Raw genomic sequence first — 15174 nt, forward strand, 5'->3', positions numbered from 1 at the left:
ATTTAGTTGAATATTATTCATGTTATGTTAAGTTTAAGTCATTTGGTTAAGGTGTCATGACTTATACAACATATGATTAAGGTGGTAGTATACAACTAGTCAAGAAAAAGGAAAAAATTGGTTGATTCGTCACTAATATGTTGCAACCGCTACACATAAGATTTTGATTTCAGTATCTCTTGATAGCATTTGGCGGTTAATGCATTGTTACTTAATGCATGTGCATTGTTTAATGTTTGCTTTATGACATTGTTGAATGCATGATGACATAAAGCATTGTTTTAATGCATAATTAAATGCATTGTTATGTTTGGTAAAATGTAATGACGTACTATTATCTTATATATATGAGAAACTCCATCCTCATATGATGAATGAAGCTTGAGAGATGAAATATAATTTCTGTCTTATCAATTTGGCATAGAGAGTTATTATCAGTTTTTCATTTTCACAAAATCACAAACACTTTTATACATTGAATAACAATAATCCTACAAGTTATTGTAATTGTTCTTCGTTGTACCTCCTGAGTAATTTCCATGATACCCGGTTGTAGTATAGGGTTGGAATTATACTTTTGAGAAAGTGATCCTGTTCACGCCTCGAAAGTTTTGCCAATAATTTCTTTTACATTTCATTGTGAGCCTAGTTTACTAGAAAATCCCGAACATATGTTGGGGTGGAGGTGGAGATGCAGTTGGGGAATCAATAACTAATAAGTGACATTTTGTCACATAGGGTATTCACAAGTCGTTTTTCTGATTAATTTCTAATAATTTTTCTGATTTTAACCTTTGTTTTTCTAGTTATCTTATTTTCTATAGGAAAAATTCATTTTAATAATCCCAATTATTGGTGATTTACCTAGAATAATCTCAACTAAGATTTATTGTTTAATAATCTCAATTTTGATACTTGTTATCCTCTAGCAGTCCCAATTCAATAACTAACTAATAACTTGATTTAAAAAAATTTAAAAAAAAAAAAACCAAAAAACCAAAAAACAAAACAAAAAAAAAAAAAAAATGGTTTTAATAGCCACATACTTACATGTCACCACGTAATTACAACCCTTTCCCCCACCATCAAACCCTAACAACATCCATGACCTCACCGGAAACTGGCCGCCCACCCCCCCTTGACCACTGAAAACGATCGGCCAACCTTCTACCACCCATCCAACCCACCCCAAACTAACCCCAAAACCACCCAACCCACCCCCTAAAACCACCAACCCAACCCACCCCGACCGCAAACACAAGCCCTCTCCTTTCCTCCACCGCCAAAATCTCCCCTCCTCCCTTTCTCCACCCTCGAAATCGACAATTTTGGCGGTGGAATAAGGGAGGAATTGAAGGGCGCTTTTAGCGGTAGATCAGAGGAAGGGAGAGGGGCCAGGTTTCGAGGATTAGATGGGTTAGGTCAGTGGTTTTGGGGATTGGGGTATACTAGGATGTTGGTTGCGAGGGTCGGGGTGGGTAATTAAGGGTCGGCCGATATCAGTGGTTAAGGGGGTTGCCGACCGGTTTTCGATGAGGTCAGGGGTAGGACTAGGGTTTGACGGTGGGGAAAGGGTCACTGGGAAACGTTGGAGTTTTTATTTTATTTTAGACCAATCACGTGTTAACACATGTCAAGTTAACACAAGTCGTTGATCGTTGGGGCTGCTGGAGGTAAACACATATCAAAATTGGAATTATTAGATAATAATTCTTAGTTAGGATTATTCTAGATAAATTGCCCATAATTGAAATCATAAACCTTTGAGCCTATAATATTAAGAAAAAGATATAGAAAAAACTCTAGCCTCCTCTCTCTTCTCTCTCCTAACTTCTAGCCCCCATTGTCAATTTGAAGGGGCTTCCATCGGATTTCACTGGTGTAAATCCCCAACCTTTATTTTCTTTGAGCCTTTTGTTTCTTAGGTTACAATAATGTCTCCTTCGAAAAAAAGGGGTTTATCTCCTTCGAAACACAAGGTTTTTTCGATCTCATTCGAAAGACAAGGTTTTCCTTACTCCTTCGAAAGACAAGGTTTTAATTGTGTTTAATTTGATCTCCAGTTGTGGAGAGTTATGATTGATTATGGCTTGGATTCGGGTAACGGAATCAGCACAAGAATGTATTTTCTCACAAAATCCAAAAGCGACGACGGATCCACTCAAAAAGTTGTATGAGACAACGAATCCAGAATGTGTCGAATTGTTATAATTATGTATCTGGATTCTTAGCCCTTCCCTAATTAATTTTTGTTTGATTTTGTTAAATTCGTTTTCATTATCGTTACTTGTCAATTGCGGATGCTGTATGGCTTTAATTAATGAAATTTAGTGACATTTAGGACTTCGTTAAAAAAAATGAATTTTTCTTTATCTTTATCCATTCATTCCTTAGTTTAAGTATTTTTGTAGGAGTAACTTTTAGTGGTTTTAGTTTATTTATGTAACTTTTTTTGTGTTTATAAATTTCTTAGTTTTATAGTTTAATTCCTTAAGTTTTAGTTAATAATATTTTTTTTCCTCTTTCATTTTAAATTTTTTATTCCATTTCATTTATTTTCTCTTACTTTGTTTGATTACTAAGTTAGAATTCATACAAAAAAAACTAAATAGCCACTCTTCAAAAACCCTAAAATTTTCTTTATTCTCTCTCTTCAAACCTAGCCATCATATTAAAACTTAGGGGCTGTTATCGATTTTTATTGATGGTAAGCCCCAAATTCTTCTTTAATTTAATGTTTTTGGCCAATAAAGATCACCATCAGTATGGTGATTATAGTCAGTCCCTCCATATAGGGTTTTATCAGTCCCTCTATGTAGGGTTTAGTATTGTTTGTTTGTTTGTTTTAGTGTGTGCAGGGATACAAATTTAGAAGATTCGTCTTGTATATTTGTGGAATTGCGCGGGGGTTGGTATAGGGGTGCAGATTTAGAAGATTCGTCTGACAAATTTGCAGATCTTGATGATCAATCAAGTTATATCTCTTTTGCTATTGGACTTAATGATTTTGATGATGACACAACCTCACTTACTTACCTACTAATAAAGGCTTGATTGTTTAAATGCGTGTGTGATCAGTGTGCAAAGACTAGGAGAATTAAGTGTCGAGCATAGATACCATGAGGAACAGGAAGGCCAGAAACAAAGCTATCCAAAAAGAAGAGTTCCCTCACAGGAACTGGCGCTTCAGAAATGAAGACTTGAGAAGAGAAGGTTCCCTCAGGGAATAGAAGCTTCAGCAAAGAAGCATCACCAGAGAAGAGAAGTTCCTTCTAAGGAACAGAAGCCTCGGAGTAGAAGCTTCATCAGAGAAACATGAAGACTAAATATATTTTTATATTTTAGGATTTATGTAAGTATAAGATATTTAGTTCATTCGAAATTACTGTGTGGAATTGGTCTAAAAAGATAATATTGTGCTAGCTAATTTTTAGGAAAGTGGTTATTCTCTGACGATTATCTTTTTAAACAAAAAGAAGATTTAATTTTTATTTTTGATTTTACAAAATCTCTTCTGAAAATAAAATCCCCACGTTTTCCAAAACTTGCGGCCTACTCCCCATGTTCTTCTTCAAGTCGTGGTTTTGCACATTGAGGAGTTTGTGGTTCCTTAATTTAAGGGACATGATCTTCTTAGTGGGTATGAGTAGTGGCGTAATGGATTTGCTGCACAAAGAAGTTTTTCCAAGGCGTTTATTGCTCTATAAATAGTTCATAATTTCTGTTGGAAAAATTCACCCTTGCTCACATAAGTTTTAAGCTATCAATTGAGTTAAGAGTCCAATTCCACACAAGTCAATTAGAGTATTCTTAATGTTCTTATACTAGAGTTTTTATTTCTTTCTTTCGAGTTGTAATTTGGGGAATGGGCAAGATTGAGTGAACTTCTGTATTGTGAGAAAGAGAAGTGAGAAAGAGAAGAGAAAGAGCAGAGAGAAGTGAGAAGAGAGAAAGAGAAGAAAAGGAGTAACAAGTTGGATGACTTGTTCCTCGGGGCTTCAAGTTCGTTGAGGAACTTGGAGTAAGAGTCTTTAGTTTGTTATAGGATTTACTGTCCTATTCTAGTGAAGATTATTTTCCTAAAATCCCAAGTGGTCGTGGTTTTTCTCCCTGATTAGGGCCAAGGAGTTTTCCACGTAAAAATCTCTCGTGCACTTTTGTTCCTTCAGTTCAACTTTCTGTTCCTTTAGCTTACTTAGTTTTAATTCCGCAAAAAGTTTGGCTAAACTCTCATACTACAATTCAACCCCCCCCCCCTCTTGTAGTATTCATTGAAACAACATTTGCGACTATACATCAATGGAGCTCCGTCAAGAACGATGAAAAGACATCTAAAATTATCTTGGAGCAGTTCAGAAGCAATGTCATTAGTTAGGGGTATTTAATTTTTGTATTGAGAATTTAGATCTCTTAAGGGATGATTGTAAGTGCCAATGACTATTATTATTTAATGAAATCACCCCTCCCTATTCCATTCAAAAAAAAGTTAGAATTCATACGATACGCAATTTATGTAAAATCTATTTTTAAAATTAATACATTTAAAAATTGAATAAATATAAATAAAAATTATTCACCATGTACAAAAATATCTAAAGCTTTTAAATTTTAGATTTTCATTATCAAAATTATGATACATTACCTATACAATATCGCCTAATACATATTTAATGTAGAAGTACATTTATTAGTGTGCTATTTACCACTATTTATTTTTTAAGGATAAATTGATATGCCATAAACATATTGAGTTATGGGTTGTAAACGACTCGGTCATAATGGCTTAGGGTCATAAACAATATGGTCTCAACGGGTTACGGGTCGTAAACGGTTCGGTTAAACGTGTTATGGGTTGGAAATGGTTCGGTCGCAACGGGTCACGGGTTATAAATGGTTCAGCCACAATGGGTTTCGGACTGGAACGAATTAGGTTTATCGGATATTTGTCAGGTTTAAAAGTTTTAGGTTTAAAATGGGTCAAGTTACTATCGAGTCCAAACATAATCGGTTTAGATTGTTTTCAGTTTTAGGTTGTAACAGTTTGGCTTGACGAGTTGGGTTAGTAACGGTTAGCACGAATTTGGTTTAGTTCAGTTTCGGGTTGGAAAAAATTAGGTCAAATCGATTTTCGATTTCCTAAAAACGAATTTTAACGGTTCAGTTCCTTTTCGAAACAGTCGGATGTACTGTGCAGTGCACCCAAGTGTACAAAAGGCTCTCCTTACGCTAGCCTTTAAGCTGACGTTGCAATGTAAAAGCTTCTAAAATTCAAATTTCAAACTTGTAAATATAATAGCTCCAAAAAAAATGACATCTTTGTATTTAGAGGGAAAAAATTTTATTATAAGAATTACATGTAAACAATAATGACATCAGCAACATTTAGTATACTTAATAGATTTTAGTCTCCGTCCATGTTCTCCTCGTCTTTGGTATTGTGTGTACGTGATGGTTGAAGTTTAAGGTTTAATACACATGTCTCAAGTTTTAAGTCATAGATGGAGTCTCGAGTTCAAGCCATTGCAAAGCTTAGCCACTTCCTGTGGCGAATGAGCAAGGGGTGTGTGGCTATCTACTAGGAGCTTTTCTGTAGGCATACAGCAAGGGATGATTAATGCGAGGCATATATGATTCAGTTGAATCTATCACTCATGATTTCTTATTGTTATGTTGCAAAAGATGTTTGGAATAGTAGTCACTTTCACTCTATTTTGAGCAATTCGTAACTAACGAGAGGAATACTTGATTAACACTCACTTCGTTAAGATTTTACTAAAATACCTCAGTTTAATCCAGTATATCATTTGAATGTAGCATCACTGAGAGGTTCCCCCTGTTAGACAGGGACTCAGATCCACTACACCTCACTTAATTGGATTTGATCTTTATTGGCTAAAAGTTTTAAAAGATCAAAACATTTCACACAAAATAATAATTTCATTTGAACTCAGATTATTATACAGCTTTTTCTGTCAAGAGTATTCTGAAGCAGAACTGGCATTAAGCTGATTACTTTAATTCAGGGGTAGCCTCCAGTAGTAATCAGAAATAACATTTAAATCCAAATTATACGTCAAAAACCTCAATTACGAGAATACGAATCATTTGCTCATTCAAACAAATGAGTAACAATAGTTTTTGCTCATACTCAGGTATACGTTAAACCCGGACAAAAAGTGCGCATCTAAACAATTAACAATTCAATTTACAATTTAGTTTTAACTTAGATTAAAATGAGTACCGTATATAATTTCAATTCAAGGGTAGTCTACAATAATCTATTTCTCCAATTTAAAATCATTACGGTTCAATGAAAGCCAGTAGCATTCAAAAATAACATTTAAATCTAACGTCAAAAACCTCAATTAAGGGTCTGTTCTCTTAAGTTGAAATTCAGTTCAGTTCAGCTCAATTTAGTTCTTAATTTCCTTTGCTTATAAAATATTCAGTTCAGCTCGGTTAAATTCAATTTGAATTCAGTTCAAATTAGTTCAGTCGATGAGAAGTTGAGAACAAGCCCTAAATCCGATAATTTCAACTCCGTTACAGCTCAATTTAATTGAAAATTTTTATCACATAATTTAAGTATGTGAGAATTGTTTATTAGATTAGGATGCGGTTGTATTTTTTGATAAAATGTAGTGCTGTTATTTAACTCCAGTCCCGTAATATCCGAAGGAAGAAGCTGATGACAACACTCGATTTCTGAGTTTTTCCAGGCTCTTTACCCACTTTTATAGGTAATAAAGAGTATAGTTAAAACTCACTAATTTAGTTATCAAATTAATTATTTAATTTACTCTTTTAATTAAAACTAACCTCAGTTAAATCCAGTAATATCATATGAATGTAGTTTCACCGAGAGGTTCCCCCTGTTAAACAGGGACTCAGATCCACTACACCTCATTTAATTGGATTTTATCATCATTGGCTTAATTTTTACATTACATCAACATTATTTCACAAAATTATTTTTACAAAAATTAATTTGTTCCAACATTATTTTCACGAAAATATTTTTTATAAAATTAATTTGGAAAAAGGTTTCAGATATTCGATTGATGATATCATTTTTAGGTGTAGCGCTTCAAAGTGGGATTCGAAGTCGAAACTACATCTTCAACCAAGTGAAATTACCCATCATAAACCCTAATTTAACTAAAGTTAGAAAAATACAACCGATTTAAATAATTGAAATGAATTTCATTTAAGCTCAGATTATTATACAGCTTTTTCGATCAAGAATTTTCTGAAGCAGAACTGGCATTAAGCTGATTATTTCAATCATCACAGCATACAAAAATCATTAAAAATTAAAAAAAAATGAATGGAAAAATCGGCTCATATCAAGAAATTCAACCATTTTAATCCATATACTTCACCGAGTTATCTCAGAAGCGCGGATAATTTTGAAATCATAGCCAATAATTTCTCAGATTTCAATTTTGATAAAAAAAAATAATAAAAATAATAATTCAAAAAATATAGCGGATAATTTTAGAGGCATAACAAAGGTATTAACCTCCACGTTAACATCGCCGAATCTGTGTATGCCTCCATGACTAGACTTTAATTGAATCGAATTTAACAAGCAAGCCTAAAGGTGTTTTGAGGCAAAAATTAAAAGAAAAAAAAAAGTTTAAAAATGAAAAATAGAGGAGAGAGAAAATGAGATGTAGCCGTTACTTAGACACAGGAAAGCCGTGAAGAAGCGGCAGAACTGCAACACGAACGGCGGAAACTGTAGCACCGGCTTTGGGGCTTTAACATCTTCAGATTGAAAGTTTTTCAGAGAAGCCCGGGGTAAGCTAGTGCGTATGATTTTCATTGATTTTGCGAAATCGCCATTGATTTGGAGAAGATGAAGATTGAGGTTTTAGAGTGAGAAAGAGGGAGAGGTAAGAGAGGAGAGGTGATTGAGAAATGTTTTAGGGTTGAGAATTTATATAGGAGAGAGATAGAATGGGGGTTGAACGGCTGGTTAAACCCTAATTTGAGATGACATCAGACTATCAGAGTGAATAAAAGGCTGGCCCAGATTGAGAAGGGTCTACCTCTTTCTTGGATTTGAATGTGTTGCAAATTTACTCTTCGTTTTTTTCTTTTTTTTGTCACTTTTTCAATATTTTTTTTTTTAGTTTGTGTATCTGGATCGAACCTGGGTTGCACACCATAGCTTATGGTGGGTGACAGTGTGAGTCTCCCAACAAGACAAAATTAGCATGGATAATATAACTGACTTTGGCATTGTGTGCAATATCACCTTTAACTAGTTGTCAAAACAATACCTACTTTTGCAATAGGTGCAATGGGTGTCATAAATGATATTGATGACCTTATACATAGGCATAGAGCAATTCTCATCCTCAACTGTTGAGGCATGAGTGACTCAACTAAGGGCAAATGTGGAATTCCACATTTTGCCTTAGAAAAGCTTCTGGAAAGTGTGTGGTCCCCCACTCCTAGCACACGTTATGTTTATTAAATTAAAAAAAAATTCCAAAAATTTTGAAAATAAAACCTGTAACAGAGGAGAGAGAAAACCAGTTCTAAAAATTAAAAAACCCATTGAAGGATTGAGAGTGGGAGGCGAAAAAAACCGCTAAGTTGGAAGGGTTGAAGTTCTGAATTTGTTCCGAATTAAGCGTCGATTTGGGTTTCAATTGAAGAAAAAATAGGAGCATTCATCTGTGGGTTTGTGTAGCAGTTTGATTTTGTCTCTTTCTAATGTAAGTATGAACCCTAGTTTAATAATTTTCGAATGATATGTTGTTTTTGTTTGATATTTGTATGAAATGTTGTTTTTTGTTTGATATTTGGACTAATGTAGTAGTAATATGTGCTTAAATTTTTGGGATGATTTTGTAAAAAGTTAGGGTTTGAATTTGTGTCCAATTTTTCAAATTTTATGGTTTTACTTGAAATGATGGCCCTTATTTGTATAAAATTGTGGTGGTTGTTTGAAATTGTTGCGGTGTTGTTTGAAATTGTTGAATTGTATGTGAAATTTACATTTCGAAAATTGTTTTGGGTTGTTTGAAATTGTTGTGGTTGTTGAATTGTATGTGAAATTTACATGTTTGAAATTTACATGTTGTGAAATTTGTGAAATCTATGTACTATGGCATTTATATTGTTGTGTTTGATGGGTAAAGGTTTTTGCTATTTTGGGTTGGGGAAGTTACATGCAGTTCAATTGATTTACGCATAAGTATGTTGGTTGATATCATAAGTATGCATTTCAACTGATTTACTCAGGATAAGTATGTGTATGTTTGCTTGAAGTTTAAGAATTTGTTGAATTCCTCTTATAATGTATTAGAAATTGGTTGAAATTGGTTGAAGATGAAGTATTTGTAGTAGTACCAAAAGTTTAAATGTTTGATACCATTATGAATAGACTTGAGATACCATGTTGTTCCTTGTTGGTAGTACTTATTTGGACGCATGTACGATTTTGAAGCATATTGATACTATTGAACTTCTAGGTTTTGGTATTCATGATGAATTAGTTTGGTATGTAGCTACAGACAGAAAAAGACTTTTTTTCCTCCAAAGTAGTACATTGATTCAGGTTTTTTTGTTTGCATGTGGTGTAATGTAGTTAGTGATGTCGGAGCAGTTGAATGAGACTTCTGTAGGATGCAGAAGTAATTGGGGGGTATGTAGTTAGCCTGTGGTTAATTTCAATTTAAGTAGTATATATGTAGAAGAAAAAAATGTATATAACTGGCTGTGTGTTGTATGAATTTTGCAGTGTACTCTGAAGCAAATTATGAGGACTAGAAGTGGTATGCCTGCTGCTTCATCTAGTAACACAAGCAGAAGAACAAGTGGAAAGCAAGAAAAGGAAGCTTAAAGCGCCTGTTGTCGAAGATGTCGATGATGAAGGAAATGACTACGACGAAGTATTCAGTGGTGGGGATGATGATTCGGAGGATGCAGACTATGAGATGGATGCTGAGGAACAACAGTACGCTGAGGATGACCTGTTTGGTGGTGACTATGAGGTGGAGTCACAGTACTTTGTTACCGAGCACACTGATAAGAAGCGAAAAATCGTTTCACAGAGACCCTCTCAGAGAACCCCTCAGAGACCCCCACAGAGACCATAGAGACCCCTACCACCGCCTTAGCCTAGAGTTGTGAGAAGAGTGCAGAGGCCTTTAGTGATTGAAGAACAAGATGCTACGATGGATGAGGTACTAGAAGAGTTATCATGTAAATGCATTGTCCTGTTACTGTTACTTGGGTTGTCAAGTTGGTTACTTTGTTTATTTTTTTGTTTGTGTTTATTTGTAGTTTGTTGTTGGAGGACAAACGGGGCAGACGTTAGGTGAGACTGCCCAGAAAAGAGGGCTGTTAGTTGCAACACAGCTGAGGAATTGCAGCTAGAAGGTAAAGTTTATGAACCATATAATCTGTTATTTATTTTTATATGCAAGAATTGTGGTTGTTGACTTACAAATCTGCATCTCATTCATGTTTTGATACCAGTCACTAACTTCTCACAAAACCAAACTTCAATTTTGATACTAGTCTCCATTACATCGAAGAGAGACTGGTTTCTATTAATTTGCCTGTATTACATGCAAGAGAATAGAAAGGAATAATGTCTGTCCTTGTTTGATATGACATAATGGCATCCTAATGATTATTGAAATTAAAAGTAGATAAGTAAATGAGATATGAAATATGTGGTTACTGTTTCACGAATATCATTGCAATGGATTAAATTGGGATATATCATTGTGGCAGAATGACATGCTCACTTACCTAGCATTTTGCCTCCTGGTTACTTAATGTGTATCTATTTTTTTTGCCTAGTCTTCAATGGGTTGGATGTGGTGGGGGTTGGATTTTGAAAGTGGTATATGTGCTCTTTCAGAAAACTTAGGTTTGTAAGGTGTTTCCTTTGCTAGAATGTGGATTGCATGAATTATGTGTGCAAATTTATTATACCTTTAAAATACAGGAAATGAAGCTTTACTTTTTGTTTGAATAATTGATTTTGCCTCTCCAAACCTTTGCAAATGTCTAGTTTTACTTTGTTAGAATGATAGTACAGTTCTGATTCCTGACATTTTACTAGTACTGATTTACTAAATGCAATCAATGCATGGTTTTGATTCTTTGTCAATGTTATATGCATTTAGGGGGCTGCATTTAAGTGCTGCTATATTTGTTGAACTTTGTATGTTGCTGCCGTGTTGTGTATCCTTAGCCTTTTGAAAGTGTACTTTTTAAAATTGTTGCAGCCAGCAAACTTCAATTGTCGAGTGAGTGCCTTTGTTGATCTTATCAAGTCACTGAAAATAGATGAGAAGAAAATAGATTTGTTGGAGGATTGTGGGTTTGGGACCTTGGTGAAGCTGCCTTCAACCAAGATTGATCGGAGGTTCTGTTACTGGCTTATGGGAAGGATTGATCCCGAGAAGAAGGTTCTCACTGCGGGAGATGGAAGGGAGCTACCGTTGTGCCCTGAACAATGGAGGTGCATTTTTGGGCTTCCTCGCGGAACAAACCAAGTTCCTGTTAAAGTAACAAATGCTGTCATGCAATCGAGGGTTGACGCGATAGTTCAGCACTATGGTGAGGTGAAGACAGATGGTTCATGTCACATTAAGATCCAACAGGCAGTTGATGAGCTGCCTTTAATGTCGATTAACACTGAGCATGAGAAGGATGAGTTCATGAAGGCGTTCTTGGTAGCGATGTTGGGACTACTGATATGTCAGACAACCAATGGTCAGAGCCTAGCTACATCATTACTGCCCGCTGTTTCAATAGGTGATGGTGCGCAGTATTTTGATTGGTGTGCATGTGCACACAGTTGGTTGATGACTTGTGTAAGAGATTTTAGGAGGAGGCTTAACAAGAGAGGATTTTCTGCTGGTGGTGGTGGATGTGTGTTATTCCTCCAGGTATTATGGTATATAAGTTAATTGTAAAACCTCCCTTGTTGTTATATTGTTGTTTAATGTGCATATTTTTGTTGTGGATTTTTTACTTAGACCGCCTTGCGTTGCCTCCTTTGAGTTGGGGGCATTTTCCTAGATCGGAGGTGTGGACTGAGAAGAAGTTTTCACCAACCAATGAGGAAAGGCTTCCAAATGCAATCGAGTCTTAGCGCAAAATATGGAACCTTCAATGTACCCTTTAATATTATTGGTCTAAAATAAGATTTCCTTTAATCATTTACAAATATTAAGAGTCAATGTTAGATGTACCACATGGTACCGTTATGTGTTCCACATGGTACCGTTGTATGTTCAACAAGGTACCATCTAGGCCGTTGATTGTAACCCTTTGAATACTATGTTGATGTAAGATGGTATTGTATTATGTGTATGTTTGAGCATCTCCTTACATTGTATGTGTAATTGTTATAATCTGTAACTAATTTCAACTATTAATTATCACTACTACCCCATTAAATAAAATACAAAACCTAGTGAATACTCTAAGACTTCATTAATTGTAAGTATTCCTCACTTCTTTAATGCAATAGTCCGTGATGGGAATAACATCATTACACATCTAGTCTTTCTTTCACCTACATTTAATGGAAGGAAAAAACTAAGTAATCCTATTAAATGAAGGCTGAAACTTAATAAGTATATGTCAACAACATATGCCGTGTGTTTCGAGATTTCTTTACGAATATTAACTCCACTGTCAACGATGGTATAATGTAGTGTTTAGTTGGTCTCATGCCAATCCCACCCTAACTGTTGTTGGTACAGGAATTGTTAGTGCTGACTTGATATCCGTACCTTTGTATTAATTGGATTTTACTGAACAAAAGTTTACATACATTAATGCCCTCTACCTAAGAACCGTACTTTACATAAACAGCAAGGGTTTTTATGAGAATTGCCTTTGGGATTTATTCTAAATAAAGAACAAAGCTTCTACTCTACATATTTTGATTTTATTAACCTACGTATTCCAACAACATGGAAAACCAAAACAAAAACCCAAATAACAAACAAGGTTCATCATCCTCTTCAAACTCAACACCAATGACCGTCGGTATACTTATGCTGAGAAGGGAAAGGCGAAAATGGAAGACTTTGATATATGCAAGGAACTTGAAGAACCGGGAGAAAGGGATGTGAAGAATACCATCGGCTCAATTGTTCTCGAGAATCGGTCAAACATTCTAATCCGGCCATTTCAACTTGCCGTTTATAGTGGTAAAGGATCGGGTGCTATATATGGTATAAGATTTCATCCCGATTACCCTTACTTAACACCACTACAACTAGGGCCACCTAGAGAGTTCAAAAAAAATGCATATTGTTTCTTGTTTTACTTACTTGATGTGTACAATATTGCTTTTATTTTTGATGTGGTGAAATTGAAAAAAATCCTACCAAAATGCATGCAAGACAAACGTGCATATAAATGGCTAGTTAAGTTCTTTGGCTTGTTTAAGCCAATAGAAGGTTGGTTGGAAGACGTTGTTGAACATATGGAGAAAAATGTGCCACAGTCCGGTAAGTGGGGTATGATTATCTTGAAGCCGACCTTGAAGCCGACGAAGAGAACTTCCTCACGTTCAAAAACATGATGATGGAGGCCAATGGGATAGATGTCATGGAAAACATGGATATTCTACTAACTAATCCTTACATCACCGATCTACATCCTCAAGATTACAAGAACCAAATGGATTTGGCTGTGAAGAAGCTTGCGGATCGGCTTTTTTGGGATATGGATTTGAGTTCGGATTCGGACTACACAACCACAGACAGTGACACGGACGGGAGTGAAGAGATATGAAGACGTAATTCGCTGGTGTTACGTTTACCCCCCAAATGTAGGCAGTCCACACCATCAGCTAATAAGATGGTATAGACTACAATGCAAACGTACTACCATGCGATGCAATAGTATCAATACTTTTGTATAAGTTCTTTAGGTTTTAAGGTTTTATGCCTAACTTTTTAGTATTTCCTTGTAGTTCTCTTTAAGTTGAAGTAGAAGATCATTCTCTTAAAAGAAAAAACAAAGAAGTGATCATATCTACTAAACCGTTCTGGTATTATGTTTAAGCATTAGTGGTACTAATATCTATTTGGAAATTCATGTTTCGTTTTAAATTGTGTATGTATCACGTCTCCTATCAAATGAACAATCATGTTTCGTTTTAAATTGTGTATGTATCACGTCTCCTATTTTGTTTCATAAAATTAATTAATGTGTAACAATCATACCCCCATTATCTATTAATGTTATTGTAACATTAATTAATATTGTATACTTCATACCATCCTGATGAAAAATGGAGTGGATCAATTCAATGATCCTACCATCTGAGCCTGTAATAGTATAATAACCGCTTATCAAACCACGTGTCAGTCACAAACATATTAACTAATGACCTACACCTACATTTGTACTTGCCATAACATTCACTTACTGACTCATTTATATAAATGTGTACTTGCAACACCCATTCATTTACTATCTCACTTAAAACACTTAAAGCACTGCAAACATGGAAAATAAGAAGGGAAAGGCAAAGATGAACGACTTTGACAAGGAAAAAAACAAGGGAAATTCTCAGTGGTAACATCCTATTTTTTTTATTTCTCTTTGGTAAAGGGCTGAAAAAGATTTTATCATCGGTAATCAACAATTAATTAAACTAAGCTAATGGTGACATTGATTAATATATTAACCATGGTTTAGCTATTTTAATCAAAACAGAAAAGGAAATGACAGAAATAACCTTATTAATTTCCCTCCCAACCAAATGTGTCTAATCAGACTTTAAGAGTCAAACCCTTTTCATCTTCCATCACCATTATTCACGAACTCAGTTATTTCATCCGAGATCAAAAAATTGCGAAGGAAATCAAGAACACAAAATTATCACTTTGATTGTGAGTGAGTTCTCGAGTGAATTAGATTAGTATTTGGGTGAATTTACGGGAATTATCTGTTGCGTGTTGGAGGTTTTTTTGGGGGTTTTTGCGTGAAGAAGTGTTGCAGAATTTCGTTGATTTTGCTCATTAATTGTGACATTGGGCATTAAAGATCAAGTCTTTCATCCATTTCTGGAGTGTAGGAAGCTATTTAGTTCGAAGCGAGCAAGGTATGTGATGTGTTTGGTACTGATGCGTTTTATGCTCTGTTTTTTTCGCATTTTAGTGTATTATTCTT

General features: G+C 35.0%; 7 non-coding genes across 7 annotated transcripts; all 7 read right to left on the reverse strand.

Moving 5' to 3' along the window:
• Positions 1-5779: 5779 nt before the first annotated feature.
• Positions 5780-5893, reverse strand: LOC145621777 (small nucleolar RNA Z278). The gene has a single exon (XR_014108574.1). It is a non-coding gene; the product is annotated as a small nucleolar RNA Z278 (small nucleolar RNA).
• A 50-nt stretch (positions 5894-5943) lies between these two features.
• On the reverse strand, positions 5944-6021 carry LOC145621773 (small nucleolar RNA Z223). Its single transcript, XR_014108571.1, has one exon. It is a non-coding gene; the product is annotated as a small nucleolar RNA Z223 (small nucleolar RNA).
• A 613-nt stretch (positions 6022-6634) lies between these two features.
• On the reverse strand, positions 6635-6740 carry LOC145621779 (small nucleolar RNA snoR97). Its single transcript, XR_014108576.1, has one exon. It is a non-coding gene; the product is annotated as a small nucleolar RNA snoR97 (small nucleolar RNA).
• Positions 6741-6817: 77 nt separating this feature from the next.
• Positions 6818-6932, reverse strand: LOC145621776 (small nucleolar RNA Z278). The gene has a single exon (XR_014108573.1). It is a non-coding gene; the product is annotated as a small nucleolar RNA Z278 (small nucleolar RNA).
• Positions 6933-7206: 274 nt separating this feature from the next.
• Positions 7207-7299, reverse strand: LOC145621772 (small nucleolar RNA Z223). The gene has a single exon (XR_014108570.1). It is a non-coding gene; the product is annotated as a small nucleolar RNA Z223 (small nucleolar RNA).
• Positions 7300-7337: 38 nt separating this feature from the next.
• LOC145621787 (small nucleolar RNA U36a) lies at positions 7338-7424 on the reverse strand. Its single transcript, XR_014108584.1, has one exon. It is a non-coding gene; the product is annotated as a small nucleolar RNA U36a (small nucleolar RNA).
• Positions 7425-7671: 247 nt separating this feature from the next.
• On the reverse strand, positions 7672-7817 carry LOC145621789 (small nucleolar RNA snoR134). Its single transcript, XR_014108586.1, has one exon. It is a non-coding gene; the product is annotated as a small nucleolar RNA snoR134 (small nucleolar RNA).
• Between the last annotated feature and the right edge of the window lie 7357 nt (positions 7818-15174).

Source organism: Chenopodium album, chromosome 27 (assembly GCF_948465745.1).
Source record: "Chenopodium album chromosome 27, dcCheAlbu1.1, whole genome shotgun sequence".
NCBI classification, from domain to species: Eukaryota; Viridiplantae; Streptophyta; class Magnoliopsida; order Caryophyllales; family Amaranthaceae; genus Chenopodium; species Chenopodium album.